Raw genomic sequence first — 14073 nt, 5'->3', positions numbered from 1 at the left:
CGTAGTCTGGCTGAAATGAGCACCCAGGCCCGGCTCAGGCACACTGAGCTTATGGCTGCAGTGGGGAGGATGCCTCAGTTGATAGAAACACTGGCAAAGAGTGTGCTGGACTTTGGGGCAGCAATGGAGAGGACTGCCCAGGGATTCGGGGCAGCAATGGAGAGGACTGTCCAGGGCTTCGAGGCCACTATGGAAAGGACTGTTCAGAGCTTCGGACAATCCCTGGAAAGGTCTGTCCAGGGCTTGTCCGAGGCAGTGGAATGGACTGCTCCGGCCTTGTCTGAAGCAATGGAAAGAACTGTCCAGGGCTTCTCCGAAGCACTGGCACCTGCCACACAGATCCTTACTGCTGCCACGCAGTCACTTGCTGGCCTCGTCAACACCCAGATTGAGGCAACGCAAACTCTCACTGCTGCCACCCTATCTGCATCAGCTAGGATCACCCCGGACCCTTCCAGTACCACACGAGGCCAGGAATCAGTGAAGCAGTCAATTGTGACGGATGAGCCGAGCCGGTCCCCTCAGAGAGCCCGTGTGTCACCCGACCATGGTGCAGGTGTCCTCTCTCGGCAGGTGACCATTGCTCATGCCACTGCTGCTACGTCTGCAGTGCAGCTGCCACCACCTGCAGTGCAGATTGCTTCCAGCCATGCCCAGATCAAGCAGCCAGCCTCCACACCCTCCAAGCCCAGAGGTCGTCCAGGCCGTCCCTCAGGGCATTCTGCGCTTCCAGACAGTCAGCAGGCATCCCCCAGCCTTGACGCCGCCACTGGGGTTCAATTACGTAGGAGAAGCAGGGAGGGAAGGGGCCGACCGCGAAAGAGAAGTCGGTCTCCATCAAGGGGCCAGCAGTAGAGGGAGGTGCTGAGACATTTCTTTGCCCAAATTCAAGGACTCCCTCACCTGTTGTGATTGTTGGAAATGGTTTGTTTAGTTTTGCGGCTTTGCCAAAGAGTTAACTGTTATTTTGTTAGTTATGGTTTCTGTTGACATAACTTTGTTATGCTGGAAGGAAGGGCTTTTTTGACAATAAAGAAAAGTTTTAATTTACAATGGTACTCGTAACTATTTACACTTATGGTGGCCTTCAGAGGCTTTGTATGATCCGAAGTGCGCAGGACGATTGACACCCATCATTCCATCAGAGGGGCCTCGAACCGAGTCCTGATGAGCCTCTGACGGACGGCCCTTCCAGTTTCAGGAGCCCTCCCATCTTCCTCCTCCTCCTCCTCCTCGCCCGCATGCTCCTCCTCCTCGTCCGCCTGCTCTTCCTCCTCCTCCTCCTCCTCGTCCGTCTGCTCTGCTGGACCATGAGGGACAGCTGGCATTGGCTGGGTTCGTCGAATGGCCAAGTTGTGGAGCATGCAGCAGACGACGATGATGCGACCCACTTGCTCCGGCGAGTACTGCAGGGCTCCCCCTGAATGGTCTAGACAGCGGAAATGCTGTTTGAGCACACCAATAGTGTGCTCCACAATGTTCCTGGTCGCCTGATGGCTGCTGTTGTACAGCTCTTCTGCCGGGGTGGCGGGCAAACGGAGTGGGGTCATGAGCCATGGGCTGAGAGGGTAGCCCTTGTCACCAAGAAGCCAGCCTCGTGGGTGAGCCGGCCGCTCAAAAAGGTCAGAAACTGAGGTCTGCCGCAGGATGAACGCATCGTGGCTGCACCCAGGGAATTGCGCGTTGACTGCCATGATCATTTGGCGGTGGTCACAGACCAGCTGGACATTGAGGGAGTGGAACCCCTTGCGGTTGCGGAAGTCCTCAGGATTCAGTAATGGCGCCCGCAAAGCCACGAGTGTGCAATCAATCGCCCCCTGCACCATGGGGAAGTCAGCAATAGCAGCGAAGCCCTGCGCGCACTCCGCCTGCTTCTCCAGGGTCAGAGGGAAGGTGATGAATTGACGCCTTCTTCTATAAAGGGCAGCTGTCACTTGCCAGATGCAACAATGCACTGTAAACTGAGATATATTCGCAATGTCCCCAGTGGCTGACTGAAAGGATCCGCTGGCGTAAAAGTTGAGGGCAACAGTCACTTTGACGGCCACCGACAGAGAGGTCCTGCATCGTAGACGCGGCTGCAGATCCTCAGCAAGCAGGTGGCACAGCTCAGTCACAACCTCCTAACCGAATCGGAGCCTTCGCATACACTGCTCCTCCGACATGGCAAGGTATGACACCTGCTGCCTGAATACCCTCGCAGTGTATCTTCGGATTGGCCGACCTCCATTGCCCTTCCTCCTTCTGGCCAACCCCGGCCCTCTCTCCCGCCGTCTCTGTGCCCTTTCAAAGTGTCTGGCCATGAGGACGTTCCCCTCCAAAGCAGCTCCCATTCCGATGCCAGACGGGCAACACGCTGTAATGTGTAGTGCTCCAACTGCTCCGGACAGGTCTGAAGGTCCCAAGTATTTGAAGGCTAAATCCAAAAAAAACTGCTCAACAGTAGCTCACCAACTCTATCCAGCAACGATCACAATGAACAGGCCAAGTGGCTGCAGCTTTTATACTAGAGCTGTCCCCTTTAAATAGTGCCCCCCGACTCCGAGAAGGGCCTGGGAACGTTCCATCGAACTGTCACTAATAGCGCCAGGCAGAAAGGTTCCGGGCGCCACCGAATATCCGGTCAGGGGCGCCAAAAAGGCGTTGCACACTGAAATGACGTCATGATCTGCCTGTGCACGCGGGTGCGTGCTAACAGTTAGCGCAGGCGCTAAATGTATAGTCAATATGGGAGGTGTCGCTATCTTCATTCCGCCCGCCCGCCCGAACATTGGGTAACGCCCCAAATTTCGGACTCATTAGGCGCTAATCGCTGGCGCTACCAACCGAATTTCTAGGCCACAATGTCGGCTCGGCCTCCTGGTAAACACTTCTCCTGATTTGCGTTCCTATTGAGTTCAAATTTGCTTACTATATTCTCTCCTAATCCAACACCCGCTTAAGATATATCAGATGCTCCAAGCATCTGCCTCAGATTTGACTTGTGCTTTATCAAGTAACCACATAGCTTGGACTTGTCTCTGAAATTACACAAGTGTAATATCCAAAGCTGCAGAAATTAGTTTGAGAATACTAGATATTGCTATCAAATGCAAAGTAATAATGCTTGGTACATGAAGTTTTATTTTCATTCTTATCAATTATAATTTTTCTTGAAAAGCTGTTCCCATCCAGAGGCTTGAGCTTACTATTATTAATTTTCTTCACACCAAACAAAAAAGCATTGAGACTAATAATAACCCTATAAAAGATCTTACAAGTATTGATTCAGCAACAACTAAAAACTTTCTTGACACTAAAATATTAAGCTGTGGTAAAACCACTAATGAACTCCTGTACAAATGAATAACTGTCTTTAAAGCAATGTTACAGCACCTATGTCCGTTTGCTGAGTGTAAACAAGCTTTCTGTAAAAACCCTGAAACAACGCGATCACGTCATCACGTTGGTCACGTGGCGCCCCGAGTGGCGGGAAACGTGATGGCGTCATGACGTCAGAGGTGGGAGGTTCTAGGTTCAGACCTCGTGGAACAAGCTACTGTATAGACCTGTTTGCTGTTGCTCCTGCATGTTTTTGTTTTGTTCACCAGTTTAATTAAATTCAGTTAATTTACTGAACTGACTCGACCTCAGTGATTTAGATAGGAATCCGTTGATTCCTACATTGGTGACCCCGAAGCTTCGCGGACGATTTTCGCGGAGGCAAGCTCGAGAACAAGATGGATGTAAATGCAGCGAGTTTGAAGCTCCCTCAATTTTGGGAACAACAGGCAGCCTCCTGGTTCGTTCAAGCGGAGGCTCAGTTCCAACTGTCGAAACATAGTGCTGGATCAGACCCGTTACCTTTATGTGGTCTCTGCACTGGACAGCTCGGCGGCTTCCCGCATTATCAGCCTGCTGGAGACCCCGCCCGTGGAGAACAAGTACGAAACGCTCAAGGCGCGCCTCATGCAAGTATTCGGTCTCACAAAGGCGGAGCGCGCATGACGCTTGCTCGCACTCCCTGGGTTAGGCGATGCTAAGCCTTCCGAGTTGATGAGCCACATGCTCACCCTCCTCGGGTCTGAGCCGCAGTGTTTTATATTTCATGAACTGTTCCTGAGTCAGCTCCCTGAGCAGGTACAAGCAGCCCTGGCCAGGTCGACGGCTACGGACGGTGTGGCGCTCGCGGCCGAAGCCGACACCATTTACGCGGTGATGCAACAGTATTGTGCCACCGCGACGCGCCCTGCCTCCAAGAACCCCGCCTCGGCACCTCCACAGACCGGCCTTTGCTACTACTACGCCCGTTTCGGTCAGAAAGCCAGATGCTGCCGACTGGTCGATGTACGTAATCGCCGCCTGATCCATGCCGCCTCACGAGCCCCCATCCCCTGTTTTCGGGGCTCCGGCGCGACCCACGCGGTTGCCCACGCCGAGTCGCCGCCCAACGAGTTCGCCCGCCTGCTCAAGGAATTTCCGGAGCTCGCTCGACCCACTTTCTCTGCAACGACCGCCAAACACGGTGTTGAACACCACATCGCGATGACCGGCCGCCCCGGTTTACACCCGGGCTCAGCGATTAGAGGCCAGTAAACTCGAGGCCGCGAAGGCAGAATTCGCCACTATGGAGCGGTTGGGCTTCATTCGCCGATCTGATAGTCCCTGGTCGTCTCCGCTACACATTGTGCCAAAGCCCGGCGGTGGGTGGTGGCCTTGTGGTGATTATTGGCGCCTCAAAGAGGTCATAGCTCCAGACCGGTACCCGATACCGTATATTCAAGATTTTTCCGCCCATTTGGCCGGCACATCGTGTTTCTCCAAGATCGACCTCGTCCGTGGGTACCACCAGGTGCCCGTCCACCTTCAGGATGTCCAGAAAACAGCGGTCATTACCCCATTTGGCCTTTTTGAATTTTTACGGATGCCTTTCGGGCTTAAAAATTGCGGCGCAGGCGTCCCAACGCCTCATGGATTCGGTGCTCCGGGATCTCAAATTCCTTTTCGTGTACCTTGATGACATCCTCATCGCCAACGCGTCAAAGGAAGAACACCTACGTCACCTGCGCGTCCTTTTCCGCCGTCTCCAGGAGCATGGCCTTATAGTTAACCCAAACAAGTGCCAATTTGGACTGAGGCAGATCGATTTCTGGACCACCGCATCACCGCGGAAGGGGCACTGCCACTCAGGGCGAAAGTGGCAGCCATCGCTGCGTTCCCGCGGCTGCAATCCGTCAAGGCGCTCCAAGAATTCTTCGGCATGGTAAACTTTTACCATCGCTTTGTCCCCCGGGCCGCCCAGCTCATGTGGTCGCTCTACGAGGCACTCCGAGGGAAACCGGGGAAAGAACCGGTGATCTGGTCGTCGGTCATGGACCGCGCATTTGGGGACATGAAGGAGGCCCTCGCCAATGCGACGATGTTAGCGCACCCGCTGCCCGGCGCCACCATCGCGCTCACGACAGATGCGTCTGACTACGCTGTCGGCGCCGTGCAAGAGCAATGGGTCGACGGGGCATGGCAACCGCTGGCGCTTTTTAGCCGCCAGTTATGTAGTAATGAATGTAGCTATAGCACATTTGACTGAGAGTTGTTGGCGTTGTTCCTGGCCATCCGCCACTTTCGTTTTTTATTGGAAGGACGCCAATTCGTCGCTTTCGTGGATCACAAGCCCCTGACATTTGCCATGGCCAAGACGACTGAGCCGTGGTCGGCCCAACAGCAACGGCAACTCACTTTCATCTCTGAGTTTACCACCGACATCCTTCACGTGGCCGGCAAGGACAACGTGGTTGCCGACTGCCTTTCGCGTGCGGCCATCCAGGCCGTCCAACTGGGTCTCGCCTATTCACTAATGGCGGTCGACCAAGCGGCTGACCCGGAGGCGCATGCTTTCCGTTCCGATTCGTCCAGTGGACATACTTTTCCACTCAGACGGCACATCCTTGCTCTGCGATGTCTCCCTGGGAGACCCACGCCCGATCGTTCCGTCATCCTGGCGCAGGAAAGTCTTCGATATCATGCACAACCTCGCCCACCCGGGTGTGCGGGCTTCATGGAAGTTGTTAGCATCCAAGTTTGTCTGGAGGGGAATGCGAAAAGATGTGCGCGACTGGGCCAACACCTGTGTCGTGTGCTAGAGAGCGAAGGTGCAGCGCCACGTTAAAGCTCCTGTCGCCGTTTTCAAGGTACCGGAGCGGCGATTCGATCATGTTCATATCGACCTCGTGGGCCCACTACCACCGTCACAAGGGTTCACGCATCTGCTGACGATCGTCGACCGTACCACCAGATGGCCAGAGGCCATTCCATTGATGTCCACCACCTCCGCGGACATCGCCCGGGCTTTTCTTTCGTCCTGGGTTGCCCGTTTCGGCGTGACGTCGGACATTTCATCGGACCATGGGCCGCAGTTCTCCTCTGCTTTGTGGAACGCCGTGGCTTCGGAATTGGGCACCAAGCTCCATCGCACCACGGCTTACCACCCGCAGGCCAATGGGTTATGCAAACGTTTCCATCGTTCTCTGAAGGCATCACTGCGGGCTACCCTCCAAGGGACCGCGTTGATGGAAAAGTTGCCATGGGTAATGCTCGGGTTGTGCACGGCACCTAATGAGGACCTGAAGGCATCGGCCGCCGAACTGGTCTACGGCCAGCTGCTCAGGGTCCCCGGCGAGTTTCTCCCGTCGCCGACGCATCCGTGGTCCACCACTGAACAACTGGAGGCTCACCGAGCCGCGACACACGCTTTCTGGCCCATTCCGACTTCACAGCATGGACTGCCTGCGTCACATGTTCCGCCAACGCTCATGAGGGCTAAATTCGTTTTTGTACGGCACGATGCCCACCGTAGTCCCCTCATGCCTCCATACACGGGCCCCTTCTGGGTGCTGAAGGCGGGCGCCAAGAGTTTTCTGGTAGACGTCGGCGGGACGCCCGACTACATTTCCGTGGACCGCCTCAAGGCTGCACACCTGGACCTCGGCCAGCCAGTCGAAACAGCGCAGCCGCCGCATCGTGGGTGACTGCCTGCGGCCGCTACGCCTGGCCCATTGGCCCCACGGCCCAGCTCCTCTCCTGCACCATCCATTCCTCTCCGGGAATATCTGAGTCGCTCCGACAGGATTGTCCGACCTCCTCTGCGATTGACTTTGATGATTAAAGACACTTCTGGGGGGGCGCATGTGGTAAAACCACTAATGAACTCCTGTACAAATGAATAACTGTCTTTAAAGCAATGTTACAGCACCTATGTTCGTTTGCTGAGTGTAAACAAGCTTTCTGTAAAAACCCTGAAACAACGTGATGACGTCATCACGTTGGTCACGTGGCGCCCCGAGTGGCGGGAAACGTGATGACGTCATGACATCAGAGGTGGGAGGTTCTAGGTTCAGACCTCGTGGAACAAGCTACTGTATAGACCTGTTTGCTCCTGCATGTTTTTGTTTTGTTCACCAGTTTAATTAAATTCAGTTAATTTACTGAACTGACTCGACCTCAGTGATTTAGATAGGAATCCGTTGATTCCTACAAAGCTATAAATGATTGATTTGTCAGTTTCTTTGGTACCAACATGTTGAAATAAAATAAAACATTTCAGATAAGCTACCCTTTTTGTAACAGAGATTCTTGGGTAGTTTATTCTGCATTGCTAGCTTCAGGGTGGGAGAGGGGGGTCATCTCAAATACAATAGACCAGTGGAATATTGACAGCTGCAGCCATCTTGTTTAAAAAGCTCCCAAGGAAAATCAATTAACATAAACTTGATGAATGAGGGAATCTCGACCTGGGGGTTATATCTATTAAGCAGCTTATCTATCCCTCGTTCCCTGAAATAATATACATGGGTACACATTGTATTGATTTCTTTGTGGGTTCAATGACGAGACATTTATGAAAGAGAATGGCCTAGAAATTCAGTGGTGTTAGCGCCCACTTAGCGCCTAAAGAGGTCTTTTGCGCCGGCGCTGTTGGTAGCCTGGAATTCAGTGTAGCGCAAATGGTGGCGTTAGCCGGTAGCGCTGCGCCGGCACCGATGACGTCATCGGTGTGCGCAGCGCCCCGGTTCCAACGCGATGCCGGCCCGACGCCCAAATTCAGTTGCGGCCGCCTCTCCCGTAGCGGGTGCAAAGAGCGTTTGTAAAACGGGGCCTTGCAGCGCCGAGAGGCCGGGGCGTAAAGGTGGAGGTGTGGCCGGCCGCTTTCCCGGCGGCTGCTTGGCCGCACCTTCCTCCCCGGACTCCCACACCACCCCCCCCACGGCATTGGGCTCTGACCCCCGCGAGCCCGGCACTTCTCCGTGGTGCCGGGCTCATTTGCCGGGGGAATCCAGCGGCAATCTCACGGCTGCAGGCAGCTCCTCCTTAAGAGAAGGAGGAGGCCTGCAGTACCCCAGCCTGCCGCACCACATCGGGTGGCGCTGCGGCAGCTGGACGCCTGAAATTGACATTCAGCGCCCCAAATGGAGGCGGCCAAACCCTGCAATAGCGCCCGCCTCCGTCTTGGGGCGCTGCAACTGAATTTCAGGCGGGCGCTACGGGAATCCGGGCGTGCGCTAACTTTCGGGCGCTAAAGACCTGGCGCGGCGATAGCGAATTTCTAGGCCAATGTCTTTTAATCTAAAGCTTGTTCAACTCTTTATACAGCATTTACAGGAGACATCATGCTAGTGATGGATCTAGAACGAAACTGAAACTAAACCAAACTGCTTGTCTCTGTCACATGACCTCTGCTGGTCAGGCATAAGTAATCAATACATGCAAACATGCTGATAAGGCATCATAATCAAACAGGCAAATAACATCACTATTTGCTGATATCATTACACAAATTATTGTTTAATTAACTTTTGAAAGTACCATTTGAATGTATGCTAATAGCTAATTAGCTACTAAGGACACTTAAAATGCATTATACAAATACATCTTATTCGCTCATCAAATGTAAGAATTTGACTTCAAGGGAAATACAAATCCGGAGAGATGTAAAACGTGCTGCCGATTCGCTAAATTAGTTTTACACGAATGCACAAAATCAAAATGACCCTGAAGAGCCTCCAATCCAGCCTTTTCCTTCTCACTGTCCTCCTCCTCTTCACAGGTCAAGAATAGAAGGGTTCCCATTGGGAAATCTATGTCCCCAGTACAAAGCAGTATTTTGAGCAGTGCTGAGTAAAACTGCAGCAAAAGTCCCGACTGATCTTCCAAAGTACTAAATAGATTGATTTGCAAGCAAAGTAGCACCAACCTTCGGCAGCAGTGCACAAAAAGGGATACTTTCCTGCAGCTCCTACTACTACTTTTATAATGGTGCTAATTATTTGGGTGGAAATTGGGAAAAATGCATTAAAGGGGTGAGCTATTGGTGATCCCATTTATGTTTAGCGGCAGTTTTGAAGTGCTGGTCTCTAAGAACCCATTTTATACTGTTGGCTGCCCCAAAACCACTCCAAAATTGGAATCCAGGCCATGAAGTTGTGTTTGGAAGTAATTCTGTTCTTTGATTTTTCTGTTTGAGAGGATGTTTGGTGGTCAGTTTGCAATGAGAGACAGAGCTCCTTCCCGACCTCCTTACTGAACCATTGCCCCATTAACCAGACCTCATCTGAGACATCATCATGGAAACAGCAGGGTCAGTAGACTCTGGAAGAGTACTTCCTAGTTGGTCCTTATCTTCTTTGGTGAAGCCTTATCCTGTGTGGCTCTCTCATTTTTTTCTTTGCCCTGCTCTGCCTCTATCATAAAGACATACGGTATATGACACATAAGTCTAAAGAAACAATATAGTAAAAACTGATTTTGTGGAGCAAGTTAGAAATGCTGTATTCATAACTATACTTTATGCCACATGTCCATGATTCATTTGTAGCTCCAATTAAGAAATAACAAGGGTTTATATTTAAAATATTAAAGACAAATTATTTTTGATTTTTCTTTTATTTAATAAGAGTTTGTCCAACTATTAAGTGCAATAGAGCAATGACTAGCCAGACAGAAAAGCAACAAAGTTTCTGCACCAGACAGCAATAAATCCAATTCATTAGAATCAAGAGATTAGATGTGGCAGGATCTGATAACAAAACATAAATCCCTGTAAGAAGATTATCTCAACTCCTAAAAAGGGTTTTTATACCTTGGGTAACCTAAATGCTGAATATGATCAGGCTTTTTTATTTCCTGAAGAGATTATTTTCAGAACAAAAAACAATCTACTCAGTTTCCCTTGAAACAGCTATCTGTTACATGGTTCACACAATTTTTTTAACTGTTCATTTTATTTTTTTAAATGGTTAGGTCTATAAGTTAAGACAATAGCTGTTGTCTGTTTTTCACCAGATTCATTTATATTATAAATAATATGGCTGGGCAGATAACTAAAAATGACTAATTTTAATGTTTTCCCATTTTTATGTCTTCTGCTAGCAAATGGACACAGACAAAAAGGGCAGGGAACTGCTCAACCATAGCAACTAGACTGATAAGGTAGCGAAGCAGACAGATAGGGAAGGAGCCTGTGTGTGAATCAAGGTTCTTGAGTAGTTTAACTGCTGTGGAAAAGTACCAAAAAAAGACTGCAGAAGGTCAGGTGACATGAGAGACCCTATGGAGAAAGAAAGGTTAAGTGTCAACTGGTGATAGGTCCAGGGAAGCTCCATTGGTTTGAATTGAAAGTAATTGTATCAGGGGACCCCCAGCAGTGCTTCACGGTAGAAGATTTGAGTCGAGTTCAGTGAATTCAGGGAGGCACTCAGAGGTGGAGATGGGCCAGAGGGCACGAGCAAGGGGGTGCAGGGAACTTTGCCGAATTCGGAGAGACACTCAGAAGTGGAGACAGGCCAGAGAGGGCACGAACCATAGGATGCAGACAACTTTTTCTTTTACCCAAGGCATAATGGGGATGTATAACTATTCCTTATACCTTGTAAACTGCTGCATAAGTTACAGTCATTGTATACAGTCACTGAATAAAGTTTTAAATCGCTGTTACCAACACGGGTCAACGTCGAATTATTTGGAATAGAGGTCCCAAAAAGGGGGATTCTAACAATAGTAAAGAAATAAATTAACTACATGATGTGCCTCAATAATTCCGAGACTCGAAGTTAGCAGAACAAAAACAAGGCTTTTATTAACTTAGAAAGTAACACGTAAGAGAGAGAGATGTCTTCTTTCTGGAGACTGAGGCCAGACTGAAGCTAGCTTACAAACGGGGCCAGGTATGGGCAGAGCCCTACACACAGCACATTCCAGCACATTCCAGTATACAATACAGCACATTCCAGTACACAATACAATGAGGTCTGGGGGAAGGGAAATGACACTGAAACTGATCTCAGTCACAGGCAGTGGTGAATGGAATATTTCATCACATTCACCCCTTCTATAGATTTAGTCTGTTCGGGGGTTTGATAGTCCTCTGCGACCGACGTGGCTGTTGCGGTGCCGCGGGTGTCGGCTGGGTGTCCCCGGTAGCCTCCTGGGTCTCTGCCGGGGGTGCCGCCAGGGTTGTTGGAGGGGTAGTTGGTGGGGGTGCCATTGGTCGGTGTTCTTCCGGGGGTGATGAAAGAGTAGTGGGTGGGTAAGAGTTGCTGTGATCGTCGTTGCCGCTATTGCCGTGGTTGTTGTCGATGCCGGCTGGGGCGACGTCTTTTATGGACACGGTGTCCTCCCTTCCGTCGGCGTGCCGGACATATGCGTATTGGGGGTTGGCGTGGAGTAGGCGTACTGGCTCCACGACAGGGTCCGTCTTGTGGCCCCTCACATGCCTTCGCACGAGTACCGGACCTGGGGTGGAGAGCCATGACGGCATGGATACGCCTGAGGTGGATTTCCGGGGAAAGACAAACATTCGTTCATGAGGCGTGGTATTAGTGGCCGTACACAATAGCGACCATATCGAATGGAGCACATCTGAGAGGACTTCCTGCCAGCGGGAGATAGGGAGGCCCTTGGTCCTTAGAGCTAGAGTGACTGCTTTCCATACTGTCCCGTTCTCTCGCTCCACTTAGCCGTTACCCCGGGGGTTGTAGCTGGTGGTACGGCTCGTGGCGATCCCCTTGGACAGCATGTACTGGCGTAGCTCTTCACTCATGAAGGACGCCCCCCTATCCGTATGGATGTAGCTCGGCATACCGAACAGGCAGAACAGGCTGTTGAGGCATTTAATGACCGTGGCGCTGGTCATGTCTGGGCAGGGGAAGGCGAATGGGAACCGGGAGTATTCGTCCACAATGTTCAGGAAGTAAACATGCGGTCGACGGACGGGAGGGGGCCCTTGAAATCTAAGCTGAGCCGCTCAAAGGGCCGTGTAGCTTTGATTAAGTGGGCTCTATCTGGGCGGTAGAACCGAGGCTTGCACTCAGCGCAAGTGCGGCAGTTCCTGGTCAGGGACCGAACTTCCTCAATCGAGTAGGGTAAGTTACGGGACTTTATGAAGTGGAACAGCCGCGTGACCCCTGGGTGGCAGAGGTCGTTGTGGAGGGTCTGTAGCTGATCCCCGGTGGCGCTGGCACACATCCCTCGTGAGAGGGCGTCAGGGGATTCGTTAAGGGCCCCTGGCCGGTAAATGATGTCGTACTCGAAGGTGGAGAGCTCGATCTGCCACCTAAGAATCTTATCATTTTTAATCTTCCCCCTCTGTTTATTATTGAACATAAACGCTACCGACCGCTGGTCGGTAAGTAGGGTGAAGCGTTTGCCGGCTAGGTAGTGGCGCCAGTGGCGCACTGCCTCCACGATGGCTTGGGCCTCCTTTTCCACGGAGGAGTGTCTGATCTCGGGCCCTTGGAGGGTCCTCGAGAAGAAAGCTACGGGCCGCCCCGCCTGGTTGAGGGTGGCCGCCAAGGCGAAGTCAGACGCATCACTTTCCACTTGAAATGGAGTGTTCTCGTCCACTGCCTGTAGCGTGGCCCGCTCAATATCCTGCTTAATGCTTTTGAAGGCGGCGTGGGCCTCAGCAGAGAGCGGGAAAGAGGATGCTTTCAAGAGGGGGCGGGCTTTGTCGGAGTAGTTGGGGACCCATTGGGAATAATAAGAAAATAACCCCAGGCACCTTTTCAGGGCTTTGGGAGTGTTGGGCAGGGGCAGCTCCCGTAGGGGGCGCAATCGGTCGGGATCTGGCCCGATTTCCCCATTCTCCACCACGCTGCCTAGTATGCAGAGGCGCGTGGTGTTGTAAACGCACTTGTCCTCGTTGTAGGTGAGGTTGAGTTTTTGTGCGGTTTTCAGGAACCTCTCGAGGTTCGAGTCGTGATCCTGCTGGTTGTGACCGCAGATGGTGACGTTGTCGAGGTAGGGGAAGGTTGCCTGCAAGTGGTGGTCATCGACCATGCGGTCCATCTCCCTCTGGAAGACCGAGACCCCATTCGTCACCCCAAAGGGGACTCTGAGGAATTGGTAGAGGCGTCCGTTCACCTCGAAGGCAGTGTACGGGCGGTCCTCTGGTCTGATAGGGAGCTGGTGGTACGCTGACTTGAGGTCGATGGTGGAGAACACCCGGTATTGGGCGATTTGGTTCACCATTTCTGATATGCGGGGTAGCGGGTAGGCGTCTAGTAGGGTGTACCTGTTGATCGTTTGACAAAAGTCGATCACCATCCGTTTCTTCTCGCTACCCCTTACCACTACCACTTGGGCGCGCCACGGGCTGTTGCTGCGTTCAATAATGCGCTCTTTCAGGAGCCTTTCTACCTCGGTCGCGATAAACCGCCTGTCCTCCCAGCTGTACCTCCTGCTTTTGGTCGCTATTGGCCGGCAGTTAGGGGTAAGGTTCGCGAATAGCGAAGGCGGCTTTACCTTCAGGGTAGCCAGACCGCACACTGTGAGGGGCGGCTGGGACCCACCGTACTTGAGCGTGATGCTTTGGTGGTTGCACTGGAAATCCAGGCCCAAGATCACGCTCGCACATAGGTTCTTCATGATTAATACTTTAAAATTATCATATACAGTTCCGTTAACGCACAATTGTACCATGCAGTGACCCAGAATGGTCGATGTCTGGGTTTTATCAGCCATAGAGATGGTACCCTGAGTAGGGACAACCTTTAGGGAGAGTTGTTGTGTCAGTTCTGGGTGGATAAAGCTCTCCGTGCTTCC

This window comes from Somniosus microcephalus, chromosome 8 (genome assembly GCF_052327205.1).
Source record: "Somniosus microcephalus isolate GS21.2 chromosome 8, FLI_Smic_1.0, whole genome shotgun sequence".
Lineage (NCBI taxonomy): Eukaryota > Metazoa > Chordata > Chondrichthyes > Squaliformes > Somniosidae > Somniosus > Somniosus microcephalus.
This window is presented reverse-complemented; position numbering follows the sequence as displayed.